This window comes from Monodelphis domestica, chromosome 5 (assembly GCF_027887165.1).
Source record: "Monodelphis domestica isolate mMonDom1 chromosome 5, mMonDom1.pri, whole genome shotgun sequence".
Taxonomy (NCBI): domain Eukaryota; kingdom Metazoa; phylum Chordata; class Mammalia; order Didelphimorphia; family Didelphidae; genus Monodelphis; species Monodelphis domestica.
In genome coordinates, this window is record NC_077231.1 from 167427332 (window position 1) to 167438246 (window position 10915).

At 36.7% G+C, this 10915-nt stretch overlaps 1 long non-coding RNA gene across 1 annotated transcript in view; it reads left to right on the forward strand.

Annotated features, from left to right (window-relative positions):
- The first annotated feature begins 131 nt into the window (after positions 1-131).
- LOC103099056 (uncharacterized) overlaps positions 132-10915 on the forward strand; it is a 12062-nt gene continuing 1278 nt past the window's right edge. Inside the window, exon 1 of the long non-coding RNA XR_008912237.1 lies at positions 132-404. This is a non-coding gene — a long non-coding RNA (uncharacterized LOC103099056). The remainder of the gene's footprint in view (positions 405-10915) is intronic.

Sequence of the window (10915 nt, forward strand, 5' to 3'; positions counted from 1 at the left end):
CTCTACGTCACCACGCCGACACCGCAGTCAAATGGTCCTTCTGGAGGGCGCGTGGGGAGGGAGCTCCTTCAAACCCCGCCTTCCAAGGTCGCGGAGTTCTGACGGTCTCACGTTCAGTCTTGTCTAGATGTCTGAGTCCTATCCCAGAGGAGGAGGAGAAGGAAGAGGTGACGGAGGCGGGGACTAGATGAGGGAAATTGGGGAGTGCTGACGACATCCCCTACTTCGCTACTGGCTGGGCGGAGAAAGTGCCAATGGCCATAGTGGGACCCCATCCCCTGATAGACCTTGGGCCTTGAGTCTCTGAAACAAGGAGTGCCCTGGATTCTTTTAGGGTCGCGCAAAATATATGGCCAAAATATATCTCATTCAGTATTTTGAGGCCATCACCTCTCCATCGAAAGGTAGATAGCTTATTAGAACTGGTAAAATATCAATGTTATTGATCAAGAAGAAAATTGCAGTGGTTTCAGAAAAATCAAATTTGAGTATATTTAGTGACTTGGCTTTATAGCTTCCCTGTAACAGATTGTGTGACCCAGGGAAAATCACCAAGCCTCAAGTTCTCTATAAAATGGACATGAAAGTACCTGTCTCACAGAGATGGAGTAAGGATTAAATGAGAAAATGTGGAAAGCTCTATACAAACCTTAAAATATTATAAAAGATAGCTATCATTATCATTGATGTAAGCATGCAAAACAGACATTAAAGATGCTATAAAACAGCTGAATCAAGAGATGGAATTGATAATCCCAAAAGAAGTTAAAATAGAGAACAAGGATCTTTTACTTTTCAAGAAGTAGCTAAGAAAAGTTAGATGACTTGAAGAGTCTCATCCTTGGAGAAACAATTCAATGCCAGGTTTTCTTATTCCAAATTTAAGACACTTTATACCCCATTTTCTTTAAGTTAGAAGGACTTTAATTTGAGTGAAAGGATTAATTGTTTGTATTTTGCAAAAACAAAATGTTCTCATATTGATTTATAAAGTGTTCTTGATTATACAGGTTAAGTATAGCTACCCAAAATTATAGTATTGTTGGTTCATTAACTGCTAAAAATCACTTCAGTGTTACAGACAAAAGAGTGGTTGCCTTAAACTATGGCAAAAATATGGTTTCAAGACTGTGAATTGCCAAAACTGTAAAGATAAATTTTAGTGTCTTGATTTTATATTAAAAATAAAGTGGTCGCTATGAGAAATTTCCCAAAATATAAAAATACCCAAGTCACCTGGGTTTTTATGGAGATTTAATTAATACAAATGAAGGAATTAAGAAAAAGGAGAGCGAATAAGAGAAATATAGTATGAAGGACCTAGGCCAACATGGCCTAGGCCTGAGCCTTAAGAGAGAGACTAGTCAGTCTTTTATCAACTCACCACAAGATCCTTCCAAGCAAAACTCTAGTGTTCAGAGAGACCCTCCAGTTTAGCTCAGGAAGCTGCACTCAGTTCAGAGCCCCAGCAGCCTCCTCTGACTCCTGACCTCCAATTCAGCTCCAAAGCTGAATTCCACTCAGAGGCCTAAACCCCTTCCTTTTAAAGAAAATTTTCTCCTATGTCACCTCCCCTAAATTTCTACATCTACCAATCACAGTAGACGTTTTCCAAAGGACTGACCATTCTTAATTCACACCTGAGTAGACTAAAACTTTTGAGTAATTCACACCTAAGTCGACTAATCTCGTCCTTTGCAAGTTGCCTGATTAATTTGATCTTCATGGGTACTTAGCACCCCTTTGTATTAGATCTAAAGATAGACCTAGCTTCTTCCTTCACTTTAAATATGGGTTGGGGACTTTTCATTGTTCAATCAGGAGTTTACAACTTTATCTTCCCCTAAAGTATACCTAAGTATGGGTGGAGTAATGTTAGAGTTCCCACCTACATTCCTGACTAAGTACCTTCATTGAAAAATAAGGGGATAGTAGCCTTAACCAAAAATGTTCTAAGGTAGAGTCTGAGAATTTTTAAGATTCACAAGTCTGAGAAATTTTAAGATTCACAATCCCCCCTGATGATCATTGGGAGACTAGTCTCCCCATTGATCATTTAACATAATCATATTGTAGTCCTAAACACACTTCTAACTACAGACATATACAATATTCAATTTTCTAAGAGGAAATTAGAGTAGTGAGGGAGAAATAGAAAAGAAAGAAAGCAAAACCAATGTTTTGCTAGGCACATTGACAGAAAGCCAAATTAGGGGCAGTCCCTTTTGGCATTAATGTGTACATTTACAATAAATTTTCAATCAAATTTCAGTTCAATCAACCACACCCAAAGTTCATTCTTGATATTCTTGATGTAGTGTGGGTTTTCTGCATCTTTCTGCAACAGTTCATTCTCTGGATTTAGGAGTTAGCAAGCTTCTTCCTTGAAGATCTTTTCTGGAACAAAAATCAAAATCTTGGATTTTTATAAAAATACAATCTCAAACAAAATATCAAAAATCTTGGATTTTAAATTAAAATACAATCCCCCCCCTGAAGTAGGTGTTAAAAAAAACCCGAAAACATCCAGTTCAGCCCAGGATGCCTCCACTTGCTTTCCTCTCACTTCTAACATTCTTGCACTTAACTAATAGACTCTGTTATCTGTCTTCTGACCTAATCATTCAACAGAAAATGACCTCTACAATGTTATCAATGATATCTTAATTGTCAATTTAATTGCTCATCATCATTTCTCATCATTTTTTACCTTTGTAGTATTTTACACTGTTGAGCATCCTGTTCTCTTCAACAGCTTCTCTAGGTTTTTATACCACTTCTTTTTCCTTTCTCCTACCTGTTTGACTGCTACTTATCAATTTTTTTATTCTGGATCTTCATCTAGTTCATGTCCACTAACCATTGATATCTCCCAGGGCTCTGCCTTAGCCCCCTATTTTTTTTTCCTTTTTGCTCTTAAATGATGATCTTGTCAGGCCCCACAGGTTCAACTATCTCTATGCAGATAGTTCTCAGATCTATATAACCAGCTTTAATCCTCTTCCTGAGTTCTAATCCCACATCATCAATTGCCTTTTGGACTTCTTCAATTGGGATGTTTTCTAGATATCTCAAAATCAATGTGTCCCAAATAGAACTAATTATTTCCCTCCTTACCACTCAACTCTACCCTTTCCCCAAATTTTCCTGTTACTGTCAAAGTCACTACAATTTTCTCAGTCACGCAAGCTTACCACATTATTGTTCCTATCTGTGAAGAGTGAATCAAACTTTCTTTGTCTATCAATCAGCAACTTTTAAATTAATCAATCAAAAACTTAAACACTCCTACTTAATACTAAGTAAGAGAGCCAATAAGTTACTTACTACAGTGAGTGACAACTTCAGAGGCCACTGCCCTGCCCCTGGGCAGTGCTAGACAATTTGAAAGACTATAATTGGTTCCTGTGAAGTGGAGAAAGAGACAGGAAGTGACATGGAAAAGGACTATAAAAAGCCCTGAACTTCCTGTTGGGGGGAGATTTGACCTTGACTCATGGGCTGCTTTTTGGAGGACTGCTCCTGGATCGTCTCCTTTGGACTTTGGTGTTGGAGGACTTGGCCTAGGGACTTAGCCTTTGGTCTTCTTATTTGGAGTTTATCTTGGGTGGGTAAGTACCTGGCCTTCCTTTCCTGACTTCTGGAGAGATTAGTTCCAGAGATTCCTGCCTTGGCTTTGGAGGAGGCTGAGTTGTGTAAAAAATAGACTCGAATACAGGACTACAATCCCCATGAGCCTTTGCTCCACTTCCCCAGAATACCTTGTAATCTCACCTGGGCCGAGATCGAGAAGATATTTAAGTTGATTCAAAGGCTTTTGAGGGTCTCTTGGCTCTTTTTGGACTTCCGTTTGGAGCAGGCTCGGCTCTTGCGTGATGTGAGGTTATTTTGTCTAGGCCTCCGGCCTAGGCACATGTTTCTTACTTGTATATTCTTTAATCTTTAACCTTTAATAAACCTCTAAAAAATATAATACTCCTTGCAGAGAGAAACTAATTTCTACCTGCCTCAGTCTCCCCATCTCCCCTAAATTTTAACTGTTACAGATGGCGACCACTAGATTGGATGAGAACTTCTCAAAAAAAATTTTAGCCTAGAGAATTTTTTTTTAAAGCCAAGGTTCTCCGAGATGCTCTTTAGAAAACCATCTTGATCAGCTCCTGCCTGCGGCCCTCTCCAGCTCCTGCTTCTGCTCCTGGCCTCTCACCTGGTGCCCGAGCTGTGCTCCAGCTCCTGGCCCGACTCTCACCCATCTGGCCTCCGACCCAGCCGGCTCATCACCCAGATCCTTGGAGCAGATTGCTGAGGACTCATTGCAACCAGCTGGTAACAGTATTGGCCACGTGGGCGGAGGGGAGAGACGAGAGGGAAAGGAGACCGGGTAATTTTCCCTTAGGCTAAGCCTCCACGTGGATGGGGGTATTGGCCACAGGGGGATCAGAGGGGAAAGAGAGAAAAGACTAGAGAGAAGAAACAGACTTTTCAAACAGAAACCTAAAAAGCAATGGGCTGTTTAAAAGGATTTTTGACTCTTCTGGCAATTTCATTGATTTTACCTGCCTGTCAGAGAGCAGACTCAGCCCAAAGATTCAACTTTAACTTTGGGGAGGAAAATGGGTGGCCCAGCGAACTGGAAGCCAGGCCCAGAGATGGGAGGTCTCTAGTTAAAATCTGGCCTCCGATGCTTCCCAGCTATGGGGCCCTGGACGGATCCCTTGAACCCCATAGCCTAGCCTTTACTACTCTACCTTCGGACAATAGACATTTAAATGGATAATTAAAAACAAACAAACAAACAAAAAAAAACCGAAGGAACTTTGAAGAGACTAAAGGCTACATTCTAAGGCATTTCAGACTCCAATGGTTTATAAACATCTCTGTATTCTATTGCATTTTTTGTTTAAGATATAACTTTGTGATTTTAAGTTCATATATTACTGGATTGAATATTATTCTGTGAACTGAAGGTTGATTGAATTTATTTTGAATGTACTGAGTTTTAAAATTCTGTTGTTTTTCCCCTATAACTGTGTTGAACAAATATTATTATTGTGAATAAGCCCATATATGAAAAAACAGCTTTTTTCTATTTTGCTGAGGATAGATGGACTTCAGAGCTGGTTATAATTGTATTAACAACCTTGGAAAATTTAATGTGCTAAATACCTCAAATGATTTGATTTTAAGGGTTTTTAAAATATGATTGTTGGAATTTTTTTTTTAACAATCTGGTTATTTTGCCTGCCCCTACCACGAGGTAAGGCCCATTAGCTGAAGTGAAATACATTTTATAAACCCCCAACCTTCCCACATGTGAATGGAAGTTGGGCAGTTAATCTCAGGGCATTTGTATCCCTATAAGCCTCCAAGAAAAAGGAGCACCCCTTTATTTATGCTCTTTAGCTCACTATTTTACTTCTACCAGAATGATATATAGATTTCTTGATTATGTTCTAAACCCAAGATGAGTTTTACTTTGTTTTAAAAAATATGTTTAAATACCAAGGTTGAAGGATTGCTATGTTTGTAAAAATTGTGACAAATGTCCATCAATTCATAGGTTTTAAAAATATCATACAGCAACGTATGTGAAATATGAAAGTGTGTTTGTTTGCTATTGTAATTAATTGGGCTATTGAGAATTTTGGGGATTTTGATATCTACATATTTGTACTACTGTATTTTTAAAGATGAAAAAATTGTTAACCTTGTTCAATTCATTTGCCTTCTACTCACAGTGATCATGGCCAGATACAAAGAGGAAATGGATCTCATTTTTGGTGAGAAAGCCTTGCATTTTATATTTTCTTAACTGACACAGAGTGTCAATGATTATAAGCTATATTTTTGAATTTTTTAAAGCTCTTTTATTATTATATTTTTCTTGCATGTGCAATATACTTTTTCAGTTTTTTTAATTATTTTTTCTCTCCTTTTTATAGTTGAAGCACATGTCACCAGTATTAAGATTTTCTTTAACCTTTTGATTTTTAAGTTAAAGATACATTTGCTAATACATGCCCTAAAAGGCTTGTGACTATAAAAATGATGCCACTAATTATTTAAATAAATTATGGGACTTTGCTTAATGATTCTGTCTGATTCCAGGACAAGAGATACACACAAGAGCCATTTCATAGGACCAAAGAAAGGCCAATCTAGGATGGATTGATGCACTTCTAGGCCAATACAAAGGTCTTGAACCTAGTGTGAAGACTCGAGGTTACTATGTTTAACATGTGTTAAGACATAGGCTTTCCTTGTATCCACACTCACTCTGAAGATACTCACAGATGAGTATCCCCAAAACCTTGGCTCCTACTTGGCTTCTATAATCTGGTCCCTTTCTTTTCTGCCTCTCATAGTGTGGTACCTTTCTGTAGTCCTGGCACTGACTGGGTAAATGCATCATTACTTAGATCATTTTGATTGGGCCCTGATTGAAGGACCTGTTATAGATTTATTTTTCTTCTACTTGGAATTTTTACACATAAGACTTTGATAGTCTATATTTTCATCCAGAAATTTTTATTTTCTTTTGGATTTTCTGATGTCTTTTTAATATCTCTTGCCAATTGATTCATATACCTCATACCTCAGCCATGCATCCCTAAGTGATCCCTTTTTTTTTTATATCACCCTCTTAACGGGGGGAATGTAAAAAATATCATTATTTAAATTGCAAAGTTTAAATTCCTTTTGAGAAGAATTTTAGGTAAAGAAGATGCTACTTCCCTGAATTCAGAAACTGAACTGTTGGAGAAGCCATCATGAAGAAGCCTCCAGACCACGAACTGCACAAAATGAACTTTGGGTGTGGTTAATGAACATTTATTTGCATGCATACTTTCATGCCAGAGGGGACTGCCTCCTAACTGGCTTTCTGTCAATGCATCCAGTAATTATTGGTTTTATTCTTTTCTTTCTCTTATCCTCAATTATTGTAATCTTTAAATTGATTATGTTTTCATGATCCTTTGGAAAAAAATTAATTTTTTGCAAACGATCAAAGGGGGGGAATGTAAAAAATAGACTCGAATACAGGACTACAATCCCCATGAGCCTTTGCTCCACTTCCCCAGAATGCCTTGTAATCTCACCTGGGCCGAGATCGAGAAGATATTTAAGTTGATTCAAAGGCTTTTGAGGGTCTCTTGGCTCTTTTTGGACTTCCGTTTGGAGCAGGCTCGGCTCTTGCGTGATGTGAGGTTATTTTGTCTAGGCCTCCGGCCTAGGCACATGTTTCTTACTTGTATATTCTTTAATCTTTAACTTTTAATAAACCTCTAAAAAATATAATACTCCTTGCAGAGAGAAACTAATTTCTACCTGCCTCAGTCTCCCCATCTCCCCTAAATTTTAACTGTTACAGTTGGTGGAACGCTAGCTGAAGACACCACTGGACATGAGGAAGCCCCTGTGGTTCTGAGCCTTATTTCATCAGAGAAAGGCTAGTTGGCTTGTTAAAACTTGTCTCTTTAGCTACCTTTTTCCATTTTCACTCTTTCTACCTCTTTGTAAATAAAGCTACCAAAAGTCATTTTTGACTTAAGTTATAATATCTTTAAAACTGGTGACAATAATATTGTTTAGAACTTTAATGTTAACATAAAAACCTAAATTTATACTTTTACATATCTTCATAAAAATCTCTCTTATAGGTAACTTAATGGCAGTATGGGTAGGATGTAGGACTTGGAGTCAGGAAGACTGAATTCAAATTCTGCCTCAGATACATCTGTGTGGCAATGGGCAAGTTGCAGTCTCTATGAATATCTATTCTTGTATTTACGAAATGGGGAAAATAATGTAATCTATCTCCCAGGATTCTTAGAAGGATGAAATGAGTTAACATATGTAAAGCCATTTATAAACCTTAAAGCATTATGTAAATGCCAGTAATAATTATTACTTTTATCATTTTATGTTATGCTTTTCTCTCTAATCATATAGCCACCATTCTTATCACCTCTTTCCCAGACCATTGCAATAGCTTTTTAACTGATATCCCTGCTTCAAGTCTGTTGCCATTATTAATATATCCCCCACTTAGCTGTCCAACTAATTTTTCCAAAGCATAGACCTGACCATATCAACCTCCTACTAAGTAAACTCCAGTTTTTTTCTTATTACTTTTAGATTAAATCTAAATTCTTCTGATCATCATTTTAATCTTTAATTGCCTTATCACATTGTCTCATATTTTGCTTACCTCCATATTTTCTATAATCCATCTAAACTGACCTACTTGTTACTAGGACAAGATCTCTTCTTCTTCTTCCATCTCTTCCATCTCTGTGTCTTTATACTGACTCTCCTCCATGCCAGGGATGCTCCCACTCTTCTTCACCTCTTAGGTTCCCTGGTTTCCTTCAAGACCTATCTCAGTGGCACCTTCTCTAAGAGGTCTGCCAATTTCTCAAGCTCTTAATGCCTTCCATTTGTAAGAGTTAAAATTTTGGGAAGCTGATAGAGGTAGAAAGTAGTGATTTGCTCTTAGCCCAGGTGAGAATTCAGTGAGATTACAAAGCATTTTGGGGAAGTGGAGCAAGGATTTTTCTGGGGATTGGAGTCCTGGATTCGAGTCCATTTTTACACATTCTTGGATTATTCCCTATCTATTCTGTATATATTTTTCCCTAGTTATTTATGTGTCTCCCCCATTAAAATATGAACTTCTAAAGGACAAGGACTTTGTTTGCTTTCCTTTAATATCTTTGTTGCTTAGCACATACTTGTGACTATTAAGTACTTTCAAAGTGCATTTGGATAGACTGATACTTTCCGAGAGACTTTTGATTTAGAATAATAAATAGATGCATATGATGCATAACTTTCAGACTGCAACATATCTTTTAAAACAATTCCTACACCTAGACTATTTTACTGTCTCCTTTAAAATCTGCTCTAAAACACAACAGTACATCTTCAGATTTTTCAGTCACCTTTTTTCCTTCTAGCTTGACAGGAAGCTATTCAGATATTTTTATTTTGCAAAGTAACAGTGAGAAATATAATTTTAATTACTTTCAAAATTTTGTAGTTTTTAAATAAACACCCAGTTTTATTTTATTATGGAATTATTTCTTGAAAAGTTGATATATAGCCCTTTCTATTAAAGCCATCTATCATAAATCTCTTGCCTCTAGTTCCTGACCTTATTTAGAGTGGAAAACAGCACTTAAATAACCTGGTCTTTTACTTCTTTGAAAACCTTTAGAACAATTTAAATGAGCATCCTCTGTATCTACCACCCCCATCCCCAGAACTTGAGACCATGATCCACACTTTTACCTTTTTTTGGTGAAAAAATAAGAAGCATGCCTACTTTAAGGAATCTGAACACTTATGAACTATTTTCTCTTTTTGGGTTCTTTTATCCAGATTTATTTCCTATTTCTTATATACCCTCAGTCTTTGCTGTTAGACCTGTTTCTTGAAAAAAATGTCTACATATGCTATTGACATCCAAATCTTTATCTATTGCCTTCACTTATCTTTTGAAATCCCAGCCTTCTTGTCTATTCACTTTCATAACCCCTTCTCCTGGATTGCTTCATTGACACCTTGAACAACAGGAAAAGCTTATTTGCCAAAAAATTTGTATGTCCTTTCTTTTTGTTCTTTCTATTTGCAGTGCCACTATTAACCATGTCTCTCATGTTCACAATTTGGGGATTACCTTTTACTTTGATGTCCTTCACTTTTCATATCCATTTAGTTACTAAATCCTCTCCATTTCACCTCTGTAGCCTTTCTTGCCCCCAGCTCTTTTCCTTTCCCTCTAGTATTACTTATCTGGCCTATTGGCATAGATTCCTACTAGGTTTTTCCAGATTCCTTTTTCTTCCTTTTCCAATCCATGCCTCATATTACTCAAAATAATATTTCTTATGCATAAATATGCTTCTGTTACCATGCATACAAATCTTCAGTAGCAGTGAATTGTTTTATGAATAAAATTAAAATATCTTTGTTTGGCACTAAATACCTTCCACAAGCTATTGTCTCATTAACTTTCCATCTTTATCATACATCCTTCCCCTCCATATTATCTTTCCTTCAGTTAAACTAGTGTATTCTTTCAGCCAAAATATATTTTCCCTACTTCTATACTGATGTTCATAGCTGGAATCTTCTTTTCCCCTCACTCCCAGCAATATATGCAAACTATTCATCTATTGATTTACATGAATCCTTTAAAGTCCAACTCAAATAACTTTTCCTCTTCTGTGAAGACTTCTGATCCCTCTAGTTAGAAATGACCTCCTTCCAACAGTGTAAAAAGAAAAGGTTTTGGTTTTTTTTTCCAACATTTTCATATATTTATCACTTCATATTGTAGGGCATATTTATCTTTGTGTCTTATCCTTCACGTGGGCTGTGAACCCCATCAGGGTAGAAAATGTGTCTTATTTAAGCTTTGTATATCTGGCCAGCATAGTACCCTGCACATAAAAGCTTAATAAATATTTGTTAAATTGAATTGGATAAAATAGGGCTCAAGCACCAAAAGGGGGAACTAATTGCAAAAAGTTAGTTAAATTGACTTATTTAGTTATTTTAATTGTTAATGCCACTAATAATAAGCAGTATTTTCTAGATTCTCTGATGTGTTGACCTATTCTTCTCAACTTAATGGCTTTGGTCTTAAATTATTAGGTGATAGTGAGTTAAAATATGCTTAAGGGCTAATTATTTATTTGAAAATAATTAAATGACAGTGAAAAAGCTATTTTAATGTGATCGTATTCTAGGACTAATAAACCCCTATCTTAATTGAGCAATAAAAACATCATAAGGTTGAGAACAGAAGGCAAATTCTTCCTGAATCATATAGCTAATTTCAAATATAAGCTCAAAGGCAAGGCATTCGATAATACTGAAGATGTACCCAAATGCAAACTATCCATTG